The sequence below is a fragment of the Lactuca serriola genome, chromosome 8, assembly GCF_051521515.1.
Source record: "Lactuca serriola cultivar US96UC23 chromosome 8, Lser_US96UC23_V15, whole genome shotgun sequence".
Classification (NCBI taxonomy): domain Eukaryota; kingdom Viridiplantae; phylum Streptophyta; class Magnoliopsida; order Asterales; family Asteraceae; genus Lactuca; species Lactuca serriola.
Window position 1 is genome coordinate 307,887,646 of NC_136415.1, and position 16,619 is coordinate 307,904,264.

At 39.5% G+C, this 16,619-nt stretch overlaps 1 pseudogene; it reads right to left on the reverse strand.

The window, feature by feature from the left end:
• LOC145068234 (target of rapamycin complex subunit LST8-like) overlaps positions 1 to 16,283 on the reverse strand; it is a 44,166-nt pseudogene extending 27,883 nt beyond the window's left edge.
• Positions 16,284 to 16,619: the final 336 nt, after the last annotated feature.

Here is a 16,619-nt window from a genome sequence, read left to right on the forward strand (position 1 = left end):
ACAGGAAATATGGCAGAAGGCACACATCCAACGACCTATTGGGTATTAATGATGTATAACCATGATGCATAAACCAAGGTATTATAGAGTCAATCACCTAAAGTCCTTTAAGTCTACATTGGTTTAATAAAATGGATTAAACCCTTTATTGGGAAGTTTCTAGCTTTGTGTACTGAAAGATATTATTTGAAAAGTATGCTTGTACTAGAAAACGGTGCATTAAATTTGTGTCGTATGACCTGACCCATACCTGGTACCCATTACGATGACTTAATGTGTACTAAACATATATATAACTAAAATTGAATAGGTAATAGGTTGGGTGAATCTGCTCTAAGCCCACAACCCAACGAGGAACAGGAAATAAAGCGGAAGGCACACATCCTATTATCTGTCGGATACCATTTATATATATATATATCTCTTAATGTAAACATTAAGGAATTATAAGGTTAGCATTATGGTCCCTTTCTACTGTATATATACAAGACCTGACTGTTCCGTTTGTCGTTTGTAAAATATAAGTACTGTAGTATTGTAATAAGTGACTACTATTGTACTAATTGCCTTAAATTTAGTATTACAATATAATGTGATGGCTAGATCCCTTACTAAAGACTCTCCCTGTCAAAATATTCTGGGAACCAAACGCGACCCCTGCAATGATTGCAAGCCGTGAACATCTACATTATGATTATATGATCATGTATACCCAATACAACTATCACCTTTTGTTTAAGACAATGCGTTAGTGATTCATTGGTATAGTTAGATCCTGTAATTATTCCATGCTATAGCACCTTATTATGTTTGTTCTGTTATCGTGTATTGTATCTAGTATGAACTGACTCTCTAAACTATACCCATTATAGTTTACTAGTATTCTACTTGAACTGATATTGAAAAGACTCAGTTTACTAACAAGTTATGTTTATACTTTAAAAACGGAGTTTTACTAAACTATAAAGCAACATAACTGTAAAATAGTTTTGAAATGTTTTGACCACTTATAGAAGACATAAGCAACATTTTGAACAATGTTTATAACAAATAATTACACAATTATCATTTTGTTTAACTTGTATCCCCCCTTAAAAGCATTTAAAACAGTTAAAAGCTTCATTACGGGGTATGAACTCACCTGATGTGGGTGATTCAAACGGGTATGCGTGTAAGGATGAGAAGTTCCACGAATGAATTCCCGAGACACAACAAGTACTAAATGATATATAATGACACATATTGGCATGAAGATAGTGTTGATAAGCAACTATATGAAAGGAGACACCTTCTTGGACTAGGAAACACTTTGGCCAAGTGTTGGAATCACATGTGATTCGACAAAGGAAGGTAGAATGGCACTCACATGAGTTTACTACCATTGGTTTATGGACCAAGGGAGTTTACAGCCGTAAAATCATGGTCACTCATGTATAATTGCAAGTTTGAAGGCTAGGGAAGCTTTATGGATTTTGCTCTACACTAGGATGAGGAAGACCACCTTCTTTGAGGCCTTTGATGAGTTTATGGCCCTAAGGAGTTTACAGCCGTAAACTCATGGCCATTTATGATTATGAGAGTTGTTTAAGGTCCTAAACTCATCCATGAAGGGTCCTGGGTCAGTAGCTTTGCATCTAGGAGGGTTAATGGGCAAAATGGCAACCTTAAAGGGGTTTACGACCATGGGAGATGGCTTGGCTATAAACTCCATTTGATCTCGTGTTCTTGATGTTTTTAAGTGTCTAAACATGATTCCTAACTAGATATGAAGTATAGGGAAGAGCACTTACGATCTAAAAGCTTGAAATGGTTGATATTGGCCCAGAACACTAGTCTGTGTTCTTGGTGTAACTTGAAGATCTAAACAAACATGATTTCCATTGATGAAATCAATGTATGTAGCTAGTTAATAAGATGTATCAACTAATCAAGGGATAGAATACTTACTCTTTTGAAGATCTAAGGTGAAAGTCTTGATGATACTTGAGAGGATTAGGAGGAAAAATCGGCCAAAGAAGGAAGAAATGACTAGAAATGACCCAAAGCCTTATATATGCTCTTGAGTTTACGGCCACATGAGTTTACATTTGTAAACTCATGGTCTTGTGGCTATGAACTCATTTAGATGAGGTTGAGATTCGATTTGCTACACTGTGGGTCTACCAGGTACTTTTTAACACTTGTTCCTTAACTGTATTAGGCTCAAAACTCCTTAGAATGACCCTTAACCAAGCTAGAAGTCAGTACTAATAAGCTTGACACTCAGTTGAGTTGATTGATTTGGATTTAAAAGTAAATTTTTTTCGGGTTGTCACATCGCCCCAGGATGGATAGAGAACCTGGATTTGTACGCCTCTGTCATCAATACCTGGCGTACACCCCCATGATAAGGGACCCACACCTTATGGTGCAGAGTCAACAATCCTCAGCAATCATAGTCGAAGGAGGAAACCTGACCCACAATTCGCTCGCTCTTCCGATGTTCATCCTTCATGACCTCCTGCTGGGCCTCCCGAATCTGCTCCAACAATGGAGTCACAACTGTCATCCTCAGACAGATGTCCCTGATCAGCGCTGCCTTTCGGCTAAGCATAATGGCCACAACATTTGCCTTCCCCGGGTGGTAGAGGATCTTGCAATCATAATCCTTCACCACATCAAGCCACCGACGTTGTCTCATACATCCCCCAGCTCCAAATCGTGCGTCAGATAATTCGCCCCGTGAGGCTTCAATTGCCTCAAAGGGTAAGCTATCACATGCCCCCTCTGCATCAATACCGCGCCCAAACCCGAAATGGACGCATCGCAGTATAGCACAAAATCTTGCATGCCCTCCGGCAGGGCTAAGATTGGCGCCTCACACAATTTTTGTCTCAATGTGTCAAATGCAGCCTGATGCTCAGGCCCCCAATGAAAGACCACGACTTTCCTCGTCAATCGGGTCAAAGGCATGACTATCTTGGAGAAGTCCTGAATGAATATCCGATAGTATCCTGCCAGTCCCAGGAAGCTCTGAATCTCATATGGAGACCTCGGAACCTCCCACCTCATCACAGCCTCGACCTTGGTCGTGTCAACTGAAATCCCATCCTGGTTGACAAGGTGCCTAAGAAACTGCACCTCGCGCAACCAGAACTCACACTTGGAGAAGTTAGCATACAAGCCCTCCCTCCTCAATGTTTCCAGAACCTCCCGCAAGTGCTCCTCATGCTGCTCTCGCGTCTTGGAATAAACCAAGATGTCATAGATAAAAACTATCATAGACTGATCCAACATCAGTCTGCACACACGGGTCATGAGATCCATGAATGCGGCAGGAGCATTGGTGACCCCAAAAGGCATCACCACGAACTCATAGTGGCCATAACGCGTCCAAAATGTAGTCTTCTGCACATCCTCCTCTCTGACCCTCATCTGATGATATCCTAAACGTAGATCAATTTTGGAGAACCAAGACGCTCCCTGTAGCTGGTCAAAGAGGTCATCAATCCTCGTGAGTGGGTAACGGTTCTTCACCGTTACCTAATTCAGCTCCCGGTAGTCTATACACATCCGAAGCGACCCATCCTTATTCTTGACAAACAAAATCGGGGCTCCCTAAGGTGAACTGCTCGGTGTAATGAACCCCTAATGAATCTCCGATAGTATCCTGCCAGTCCCAGGAACCTCTAAATCTCATATGGAGACCTCGGAACCTCCCACCTCATCACAGCCTCGACCTTGGCCGTGCCAACTGAAATCCCATCCTGGTTGACAAGGCGCCTAAAAAACTGCACCTCGCGCAACCAAAACTCACACTTGGAGAAGTTAGCATACAAGCCCTCCCTCCTCAAAGTATCCAGAACCTCCCGCAAGTGCTCCTCATGCTGCTCTCGCGTCTTGGAATAAACCAAGATGTCATCGATAAAAACTAACATAGACTGATCCGACATCGGTCTGCACACGCGGGTCATGAGATCCATGAATGCGGCAGGAGCATTGGTGACCCCAAATGGCATCACCACGAACTCATAGTGGCCATAACGCGTCCGAAATGTAGTCTTCTGCACATCCTCCTCTCTGACCCTCATCTGATGATATCCTAAACGTAGATCATTCTTGGAGAACCAAGACGCTCCCTATAGCTGGTCAAAGAGGTCATCAATCCTCGTGAGTGGGTAACGGTTCTTCACCGTTACCTAATTCAGCTCCCGGTAGTCTATACACATCCGATGCGACCCATCCTTATTCTTTACAAACAAAATCGGGGCTCCCTAGGGTGAACTGCTCGGTCTAATGAACCCCTTGTCTAACAGCTCCTGCAGCTGTGTAGACAACTCCTGCATCTCAGGAGGAGCCAACCGATACGGTGCCTTGGCTATCGGAGCCGCACCAGGTACTAGGTCGATCCTGAACTCTACCTGCCTCTCCGGAGGTATCCCAGGCAACTCCTCGCGGAGAACATCTGCAAACTCTCGTACCACGGGCACATCTCCCACCATTGCCTTAACCGCCTCCCGGGTATCCATAACATAGGTGACAAATCCTGCGCAACCATGCTGAAAGGAGCACCAAGCTCTCGCTACTGAACTTAAAGCTGGTCGTTGCTGTGGCCTCTCGCCCTGAATCACCAGCTCTCCCCCACTTGGGGTCTTGATCCGCACCAACTGCTTCGCGTAGTCAATCACTACCTCATTGGGGCTCAACCAATCCATGGAAATAATAACCTTGTTCCCCGCAATGGTTTGGGAAACAGGTATACCAGGTAACGCTCCCCGAACAGTCTCAAAACACAATCTCGGTAGACCTCTGATGCTCGCACTGACCGGTCGTTTGCAATCTCGACCTCTAGAAGGAAATCCAACATGCCCGAAGACTCAGGAAACTTCTTGCAAAGCGTAAGAGAGACAAACGATCGAGTAGCACCTGAATCAAACAGTACCTGAACCGTGATACCTTTCACATGGAACGATGTGACATCCTCATTTTTCACGGCCAAAAATGACCGATTTTGTTTTTGCTTTATAAAAGAATCAGACTAACCCTTTTAATAAAAATGTTGCGGAATTTTTTTCCAGTAAAACATGATAAATATGTTATCAAATCATTTTCGAAGAAAAGTATTTTTATTCATTTTAAAACATTTGGGATGTCATTGTCAATACAGAAACATAAGCATAAACAAAACTTACAATCATTATCACTAGTGATTTATATCTCCTTAATCTCTCAGTGGAATGTGACTTCATATCAACACCTGTGATATAGATAAACTGAGTGGGTTAGGTTGTGAAACCTGGTGAGTACATAGAGTTTTCAACCTACAATAAATAATTTTATTAACTTTATCACACTAAACAAACCCGATTACCTGTTCCCGTTGTCCTCACTTTACGTCCCTAAAACATCTAACACAAGGGACCTAGTCTAAGGACTTTCTTCGAGGTGACAACGCATGCCTCGGGGGTTCCTCAGCAATTCATGTCAAATAAGGCAACCATGTGGGGGATGGAGTACTACTGGTGAGCACACAATTCAAATAAACACAGAGTTCAAATAAACACCTACAGGTTGCGAGCTTGCTAGTGTTCCACTGGACTATCTAGAATAGTGTGTGGTCGTCATCTATACTCCGCTACATGATTGGATCATCAATAACATCTATATCGAGGCCTCTCATTATTTTATTTGGTCACACAACAACTATTACATCTACCCATGTTTTACCCAACACTCTTTATAGATATAAAATACATATACAATTTAAATTATTTAAAACGTATATAAAAATATTTCACCTAGCATAGACAGCAAGCATTCAGACAATATTCACACATAGCATGTAATTTATATTAAATACTTCATATCTATGTATAAGATGAAACGGACCATGCGCTCACTTGTTAAGGTGGTGACTCGGCACTCGGACAACAATTAGTTACTCTTAAAACAATTTCCCTCGACAAAACCTAGTATCATTACCACTAGATTTTAGTCTAATATTACCGTGACTAATTATTATTATTATTATTATTATTATTATTATTATTATTATTATTATTATTATTGTTATTATTATATAAGCCTTTAAAGAACCCTTTCCAACCACTATGTACAGACAAGGGTCAAACATAAAACACCGGAGGGCAGGACCATTTTGGCATATAGCACTTTTGAAATCCAACAACCCTATGCGGCTCTGAAAACCACATTCCCCGTACCGCGGGTAGTTAAAAAGATATTATAACGACACTTATATAAGTCATAATAATAGCTCAATTATTTATTATAAGTTCATAATAACAACAGTAATTTTAAATATAAACTATATTTAAAATAGGGTAAGCATAACTTACTTACAAGGAGATTTTAGCTAGGAGTCAGGCTCTGCAGGAGCAGAACTTCGTCATTGAATCTTTCTAAGAAAGATTCGTGCAACGCTTCAGCACTCACCTTACTATACTAAAACTATAGAAATAGAAGTCGAATCACGAGGGACCGAAATGCTCGGGGGATAAGAAGAGAAAGACTCTTGAATCAAGAGTATGGTGCAAGAAATATGAGAGCTAGAGGCTCTTATTTATACTAATTGAATTTTCAAAAACTACCCTCCATAATTACTTAATGACCTTATAGTTATATAAACAACTAAACACCCCTTTATAATACTATTTTAAATAGATCTAACGATATTTGTACTAAACTAATGTCGAAAGAACTCAACATTAGTCTTATAATGACCGCATCGTTGATACCTTTCTAATGATATATACATATGTATACATATATGTGTACGTATATACGATTTATACTTAATTTTAATACATAAATATGCTATTATAATTTGTAACTCGTTCATACGAACTCCATTTTTGACATTATTTATATCCACGCGTAGGTGGAGACGTACTCTACAACTTTCTTTTAGACTCCGTCGGCTAATTTTGACTTTATTTTTAAAGTTATATTTTTAACAAGCCGGGATATGATTGGTCCGATAAAATCTCATAACTTCTTCATCCGATGTCCATTTTTGTCTGTCTTTTAATCGTTACACTACTAATAACGAGATATTTGATTATCGTTTAGGTTGTGTCGGCTAAAAACCGCCCGATCTAATACTCGAACTTCGGGCTGTACACCGCTAAGCTGAAACTTCGAAAATCATAACTTCCGCATACGAAGTCAGATTTGGGCGTTCTTTTTATGGACGCTCTTAGGTTAATATATTCTATGCCTTTCATTTAGATTACTAAGGCTAAAATTCGCTCTATCATAAGTTCACTATTTACGTCTTCTCGGTACCGTGCCGGCTCCGTCGCGAAACTTCGACGGGTCATAACTTGTTTGTTATAACTCGGATTTCGGCGCTCTTTAAAGGTACGGAACCCTTGAGACATATTCTACAACTTGGTTCAGATTATTCGCTCTAAATAATCTTTTGTTGAAAAGTCGTTTTCGACCCCTATTATCTCTAAATTGACTAGCCCGGATCTATGGGCGTTACAAACGATCCTAAACAGAGCACATACATAACATATCAAAATCACAGCAACATATCATAAAAGCATAAGAAAGAAATCATACCCGTCACCACATCGGGTGCAGCGGGTGCGTCCTCGGCTGTCAACTGAAATGCTCGACTCCTCACCTCTGAAGCCCATACCTTGGCCTTCCGGCCATCTGTGACCCGTGCAAATGCTGGGGTCGGTGCCCCTGCTGGCGCTACTCCTGTCGCTGCTGTCAATCTAGGGCAGTTGGCCATGTTATGGCCCCTCTGATTGTAATGTAAGCAAATCAAGTCTGACATCTGCACTGTGGGGGCATGGGCAGTACAATCCCTGCCAAAGTGGCCCGTCTTACCGCACTTGTAGTAGCCCGACGATCCCGCTCTACAAGCTCCCTCATGCCACCTGCCACATTTCTTGCAGTGGCTCTGGCCCGACTGGCCCTTCGACCTAATGTTGGATCCCTTGGGTTTCTTCCCCGAAACCCCTGTCACCTGCTCAGTCTCTGCTTTCCTCTTCCAGAGGTGCTCCAAATAGAGTTCCTTCTCCCGTGCCCTTGCAATCATGGACTCTAGGGTCGGGCATGCTGAGTAGATGACATGCTCCCGAATATCAACCCTAAACATATCATGATAGCGGGTCTTCTGCATCTCCTCATGCCCCACATACTAGGGTACCAATAGGACCCTCTCCCTAAACTTGGCGGTGATCTCCGCCATTGTCTCAGTCGTCTGCCACATATAAAGAAACTCCCTGGCTAGCTGCTGAAGCTCCACAGCCGGCGCAAACTCAACCCGGAATCTGGTCATGAAATCTGACCATGGCATAGCCTCAACGGTTGGGGCTCCCAGCGAGTCACCAACCGACTCCCACGAGTCTCGCTCTATCCCTCAGACATTCCGCAGCAAAGCGGACCTTTGACCCTTTCGGGCAGAAACTCGTCAACTGCGCAAACTTAATGTCTGCGATCCATCTCCTGGAAACAATGGGGTCCTTCACCACGTGAAAATCCGGCGCACCACTCCCTCTGAAGTCCTTGAATGACAGTGTGTGCGTACGCGCCTGACCAGATGCCAAATCACTCCTGAATGCTCGGAGGCGATCCTCCATCAGCTCGATAATGCCCTCCTTGATTGACCCGAAATTAACCGGGGTCAACTCAAGGATACCTCTCATGATCTCAGACGCAATGAACTCGCGTAGCCCGTCATCCACCTGCTCGGATCCTACCCCCGAGCCTGATCCTAATCCTGACCTAGATCCTGCGCCTCCTGCTCCATGTCGTGTGACCACCATACTGAAAATAAACACGTAAACCTTTGGATCATACATACTACTGAGAGGTCTCACACACTCTCCCGGTTTCCTGGTTCCATCTCGACCCTCCTTGACATGAGTACGGATCCTCTGCTTTCAGTAGTTCGGGCCCATACTACCTTCCACATATATCCGTACTTTCCTCAAGGATTGCCTCAACTTCACGAAGTCCCCTTACCAATATCCCTTTCCAACCGATCTCATCCTAGGCTTTCCTAGGGCACCCTCCGACCTATTCTCCGCCATCAGCTACACTAGGAGTCCATACTTCCCTTCCCTAACTAGCTCGCGAATATTGTTACATATCCGCTCACTAGTTAGTTAAAGTTAGCCGGGACCCCTTTAGCACAAAGAAATCAACATTCATGCATTGAGTAACCACATCAGGCATAACCTAATCAGGCTATCCTACCGCTGGATAAATAGCCCTAACATACAGCTCATACTATAGGCATTGAAGGCATCCTCTTAAATGCTCAACCCTAATCTAGCATGCAGTTCTCAGAATCATATATCAGGCATACAAGGCATCCTCCTAGATCCTTAGCCGTGATCTAGCATGCAGTTCTCAGAGTCATATATCATACATACAAGGCATCCTCCTAGATCCTTAGCCCTAATCTAGCATGCAGTTCTCAGAGTCATATATCAAGCGTACAAGGCATCCTCCTAGATCCTTAGCCCTCATCTAGCATGCAGTTCTCAAAATCATAAATCATACACATAACATAATAAGTATGGTTATCTTGGGGAAAACTTACTTGAGCTCGGCCAGTCGCACGCATCACACACCTCGTCTTTTCTCAAAATTCTTTAACTTGATATTTTAGAAACTATTTTCTTTGTGAAAAATTTCTTAGTCCCTCGGTTTGAGTCTAGACACCCTCGAGGGTGTGTCCGAATCTCTCAAACCAGGGCTCTGATACCAACTTGTAACATCCCAAAATTTGAGGCCAAAATTTTTCTTTCTTTAATTAAGTGATTTATAAATTGTTATCAAAACATTGCCAAGATCATGTCAATACATAAAACCATACTATCATGTTTCAAACCAAATCATCTTGAAGTAACAAAATATCAGAGTACAATCCCAAAAAACTCCAAGCGAAAATCATGTGTGTGTGTGATGCGCTGGTACACCGCCGACTCCTTCCTCTTAGACGAAGAAGTACCTGAAACCAGAAACAAAAACTATAAGCATGAAGTTTAGTGAGTTCCCCCGTCATACCACATACCATACAATCACATAGCATATATACTGCCGGACAATTCTGTGGCGCCCGTCCTACCCATTTCAAGCCATTCTGGGGTGTTGACCTACCCATGTCAAGCTATTCTGGGGTGCTGACCTACCCATGTCAAGCCATTCTGGGGTGCATACCTACCCTACGGTCTATCTCAACAGTACACGGGGACTATTTCACCCATACTACTAACAGATAATATCATATCATAATCATGTTGTCAGACATATCGGGGCTGGCCGACCTACCCATTGGTCCTAGCGACCGAATCAGGACTAGTCCCCCTTCTACTGATACTATCTCACATACAAAGCAACTAGCAAACTAGCATACTCACATATCTAGTAATCTAGCATACTCACATATCCAACAATATCAGACCAGACAATTACCACAAAGATAATCATCACAACTAACAATTACTAGTGGGTCGGCCTTAGCGCCTTAGACCCACTTCTACTGGAAGGTAACTCAGATCAATGTTGTGTAGTGTCTGAACTGTCCTCGGCAGGAACTCGATGAGTTCTCCTTCATTCAAACCATCGGGACCATCTTCATCCGATTCGTCGATTTGTATGAACAACACATCGAGCCCATCTTCAAAGATTCGGAGATTGCATTGGAATCGCCGAGTCTGTTCTAGCACTCGTCGAGTCCCATGACTTCCAGGTCCAAGGCAAACCCCCTAGCAGGTTGAGTTTCCTTTCACTCAACCAAAACCATTCAGAAGACACTTTTTGGGTAAAAGCGTCTCGACTCGCTGAGTCACCCAAGTGACTCGCCAAGTCCCTCCTTGTCCCATACTATACAGGTGATTTCAGTGGGACTTAACACACAAAACCATAGATATGGCCTCCTAATGTCCATTTTACGCGTAAAGTTCCAAACTTGGTATGCATGCAAGGGGTCTTTGGCCCAAAAAACCATAAAAAATGGCCTCCAAGGTGCATGGGGTGTTCATGGAAACAAAATGGTCACCTTTTTGCCCTAAAACCCCCCCAATAGACCAGGATCTAAAGCATACACTGACTTCCAACACCAAATCCCGAATACAGCCAATCTAGGGCTTAGAAAGATGAAGGAAAAAGACCCAAAATCAAGATCTATAGACAAAGGTTCAGCTTCATACCTCCAATAAGCTGCAAATGAGCTCCAAAATCTGGATCTTCTTGTTTCCCCTTGGCCTCACAAGCTCCTTTCCTCTTCTCAAGCTTCACAATCCACCAAAAAGCACCAAAATGGCCTTAGAACACACAAAATGGTTAGGGTTTTGATAAGATGTCTTCTGGGACTATATGGGATGATGGAGGCTGAGATAAGGTTTTTAAATAGGGTGCAAACACTCAATTTATGGTTTTACCCAAACAGCACCTGCTTGCTGAGTCAGTCTTCTGAATCGTCGAGTACGTCACTTAAATTGTTCGCGGATCTCGACTCTACTCGACGAGTTGGGCCTCCAACTCATCGAGTCCCAGAGAAAAACACAAGAAATGCTTGAATAATCACTACTAGAAAAACAGCCTTTTACGACACGCAATGTGTGTCGTAAAACGCTCAGACGACGCGCAAATGTGTGTCAAGGAAGACCCTGTCATAAAGACAGACGACACGCTTTTTCACGTCGTCTATTTACGACGCGCATTTACGACACACATTGCGTATCAAGGAAAGCTTTGTCATAAAGGAAGATGACACGCATTTGCGTGTCTTAACCTTACGACGTGCATTTACGACTCACATTGCGTATCATTAAAGCCCTTGTCAAGAAAGGCCATGTCATAAACGAAGATGACACACATTTTTGCGTATCGTAATTTTAAATGTTAAAAAAAAATATTATTTATAGATTTACTAATTTTTCAAATTAAATTTGCATTTAATGTCTTATAATAGAAAATAAAATATCATATGCAAAAAATACAATCCACTGTATAAAATTTAATGTCATACAAATAATTGTTCCATGGAAATATAAAACAAATCAATAGAAGTTGTAATAGAAATTTACAAACTAATAGTTCTAATAACTCAATGTGTGCCTCACTATAAACAAGATATGTACTGAGTTTTTTAAATGTGTGCCTCACTTGTCTCCAGTCTTCCTTAGTAACACCACTCAAGGACTCTAAATCTATGAACTTGCTCACAATATCTATATTTCCTGCAAAAAAAACATAACTACAAAATAAGTGTGAAGATGGATTATTACAGTGTAAGACAAGTTTTAAAAAATGTCATATTATATACACCTCCACAGATGATAAAGTTCCACCTGATGATGAGATAGCACAAAAAATGGAAGGGCAACTTTTAAAAAGAACATACTTCCTCATATAAGATAAACCTCTAAAACCATTAAATTCGCCACATTATATTCATACTTCCTCATATAGCTTTCTACTTCCAATTATTTCCATTACAACTTTGTACTTTGAAAAATCTAGTAGATTAAATAGCAGAATTAGGGGAAGATTTTTCAAAGTACAATGTCTTAATAAGAAAAAGATTAAAAGTTGGGTTGAATATTACCATTTGACTTAGATAAGAATCATGATGCAAATGCTCCTTAAATGTAAAAATCCTTAAATACCTTATCATCTCAAAGCAATTGACTGCTATATACCACCAACAATTTGTTTTGCACTCTCTGCTGAAACAATGAAATGCCATAGGGTTCAGTGAAGAGCTAATGGTTAAAACTTACCATTACAGATAAAAGTTGAAATATATATATATATATATATATATATATATATATATATATATATAAATTTAAGGATAAAATAGTCATTTTCACAAAATATTTGGCAATTGGGCTGTTAAGTTGAAGACCGAGAAACGAAAACTCAAAATAGGTACAAACAATAAAAAAACAAACTATGTTTTGGACGAAAAAATTGCAAATATTAAGATTAAATAACAAAAAGTATAAATTGAAGGGTAAAATAGTAATACACCGTCTCGTTAAGTTGTTGAAAACTTATTAAAAAATAAAATAAAAGAAAGTTTACCTTTTATGGGAGAGTGTGAGTTTATCCAGCTTAAAGTATTCATTTGACCACCCTTGGTCTTTTTTGACCGACTATGGAATTCGTGTTTTCAGAAGCCACAACACTAACCCTGTATTGAGCAAATTCTACATGATGTTTCTTTCAGGAAAGATTATCTTTAGTAAACTTTATTAGTGCCACCGGGTTTATCCAAAGTATCTACCGCAAAGACCTGAGAAAAAAACATCCTTGAACTAAATTAGTAGAAAATGAGCTAAAATGCAGAAAAATATCACCTAAAATGGTAAAAAATACTTGCCTTAAGATAAAAATCAATAATCTGATGTCCTTTAATGGCAATGACTTTTCCTACTCGTAGAATTCGTCATTGCCAGCAATTGTAAGCATGTTCCAGACATATAAATGAAGAATATACTTAATTTCAGCTTTGATTACTGGACTAATTTATGGGTAGTTTTGTCTTTTTCCCTTATTAAGTGGGTAAAGTGTTGAATGACATTAAATGGGTAGTTGGAATCTTTTAGACTAAATGACAGTCATAAAATGAAAATAATAGAAATTTATGCATGTTACATAATATTTTAACCATTTTTATCATTCTTAAATAAATGACATCAATTGGGTTCTGATACGATGACATGGCAGACAAGGAAGACCAATTTTGGTTCTTATAGCATCGCTTCATGAAACTCCAGAGTACATATAAATACAAGAGATGGCGTGAGGGTATCACCCTTATGGATTACAGCTTCTATTATTATTAAATATCATCGAGCCCCTGAAATGTACATGTGTGGTAAGGTTAAATGTTTAATTTTTGAATAATAAGGACTAGATGTTATTTCTTTTTGTAAGAATTGTAAAAAGGAAATCCAAATAGACCCAAAATGTCAGCATGGCAGAACAATACCAGTTTGGTTTGGAAATTTGTCAAATCATGCTTGCAACTTTGAAAAAAATTGCCACTCAAACTAGGCAAATTGAAGCCCTACAGCAGGATAGAAAAAGAAGATTTTCAAGGTGGACAAAACAAAAAATGAAGCTCAAAAAATGAAGCTCAAAAGCTCAAAAAATAGTAAATTAATGGAGAGAAAATTTGTCAATTAGCATCCATCAATTAACGGTGTCAAAGTCGGACTAAAAGAAATGGAAGTACCTGTTTATGGTGATATTAACAGCTCTTTTATTAGACTCAAAGGCTAAGATGTCAGACATTATTTCTGCAGTGGCACAACCTAGTTCTGTTCCAAAATTCTTTTTTGTACTAAAAATATAAAATGATATTTGTAAATTCAGAAATAACGAGTACATGATTACCTGGCAAAACTGGTAGACATCTTCAAGATATTCCGTGTAAAGGGTATTTATCATAATCTCAATAGGCATTTCATCCAAATGCTCTGACGTAATGTACTCTGAAAAGTATGCAGTAAGTGGTGTATCCACATGTATTGGTCTATAGAGGTCATGCATATTCTGAGAAACCGCTAGGATGGCAATACGTAAGAAATATAAAAAATAAAATATTACAATAAGAAAAAAAATCAAGAAAATGACTTTTAAGGGTAGGTTACCTATCAAACATCCCCAAAGGGTGAAATTTCTCCAATATTTCTTGAACATCTCTCTTATGTAGAGTTTCGGTAACAATTAGGACATCATTGTCAATCGTGTGCCCATCTCTGAGGAGAAACATAAAGACTAAGTCCCAAAAAAAGATGAATATGCAAGAATTGTTGTAACATGTGGATTACAACAAAAAATAAAGTAAGAAGGGTAAATATATTTACTTATGTTATATATTATTGGAAGGTTGACAAAGACTTGGTGGCTTGTCATAACATATGTTTATCAACTAATTTAAGAGTGTATTTTTTTCTGAAATTGTGGTTGTATGTAGAGGTGAAGGTTCTACAAGAATTCAATATAAAATTGTATTTGCATAAAAAAGTACCGTTTGCTTTCTTTTAGTATAAAAATGATTATCTTTTTTTAGTGAGTCTGTTTTTTTTGGTTAGACCAAAAAAAGTCCTGTTTGGCATGAACATGAACTGATGTCCCTGATACACTCTAATATCTTCACCAGTTGACAATGACCAAAGCCTTGTTGTTGTATCAGAGGAAGTTGAAACAAACCATCAATAAGAGTAGTTGAGGACTTGAGGTGTCTTACTTTTAATCATTATTATTATTATATCAAAAAGAGGGAAAATTTATCAAATGTACACCTGTAATGAGATAAGCACCATCTACAGAAAACACCCAATTCCATACCCATCGTTGGTGCCCTGAAACACACATATCATATTATTACTATTATATTAATTAAAAAAAGCATGCAACATTTGTTTAAGACATGTAAGTAGGCATATAGTAATGCAAAATATAACATAAACATACCAACTAGTGTTTTCTTCAAAGTAAAACCATATACACTCCATATCTTGATTGTACTATCAAAGGATGCAATTGCCAAATACCTATTTCAAAAATCAATCAGCAAGTCCAAAATCCACCCAAACCAACATAAAGCCAAAAGGAATGAAAAACCAGTCTAAAGTGTAACCGCTGAGGTTCACAAAACTCGGGTGATAGGAGACATTTGAGGATATAACCATCCTGAGCTTGTTGCTTGTGAATGGCTCAAAATTGGTCATTCTCTGCAGTAAAGAACACAGATCATGAGATCGAACTAGGTAAAAAAGAAATAATATTAGTTGAAAACAGAGAATAAATACTGAATTTACCTGTGTCCCACGTAAGAGCCTCTAGACATAACAAGTTCCTTTGTTGTTTGCAGCAACTACCAAGCTTCCATCCCACATCACTATCAATGATCTCATTGCTGTATCAACCTCTGGCACCTGGGTTTAGTTCAAACTTTAAACCCATACAGCTTAATCAATGTATAAATGCTGAAAATTAAAAACAAAATCACACCAGCTCACAGCTATAAGAGTTTGCAGTCTAGTATCATACATGGATATTCCCATTTTGATCACCACATATGAGCTCAGTCTGGACACCCAAAAACAAACCAATAAACCAAATTATATATAGGTCCATGGCCAAAAAATAAATCTAATTTTCACAAGAAACGAAATCATAGACACCTGATTTGGATGCAAAACCACCATGTTAATAGATTCAATAGATTCAAAACTACTATAATTCAACCAAACCTCTTCACCATCGAAGGCAAAAGAAACAACATGAGCCCTCATTAGATTTTTTTCTTAACTGGACAACACTCAAGGACAACTATGTATGTGTATCCAGACTGCTAGTTGAAGAAAATGAAGTGTCCATGTCCTGTAACTCAAACTAATCAAATGTTTTGTTAACATTTCCCCCAAAGGCTAGCTTGAAGTGAAGCTTCGCTTTCTTTAATGTAGATTGAATGCGACATTGATTTGAAAATAGGAATAAAGAAATTCATCGAAATTAGTAAATACAAACTATACAATTAAAATAAGTGAATGTTCTGGTAAGAAAATTATACACGAGAGAGAGAGAGAGAGAGAGAGAGAGAGAAAGCACCTCGATCTGACGGAAGAGCC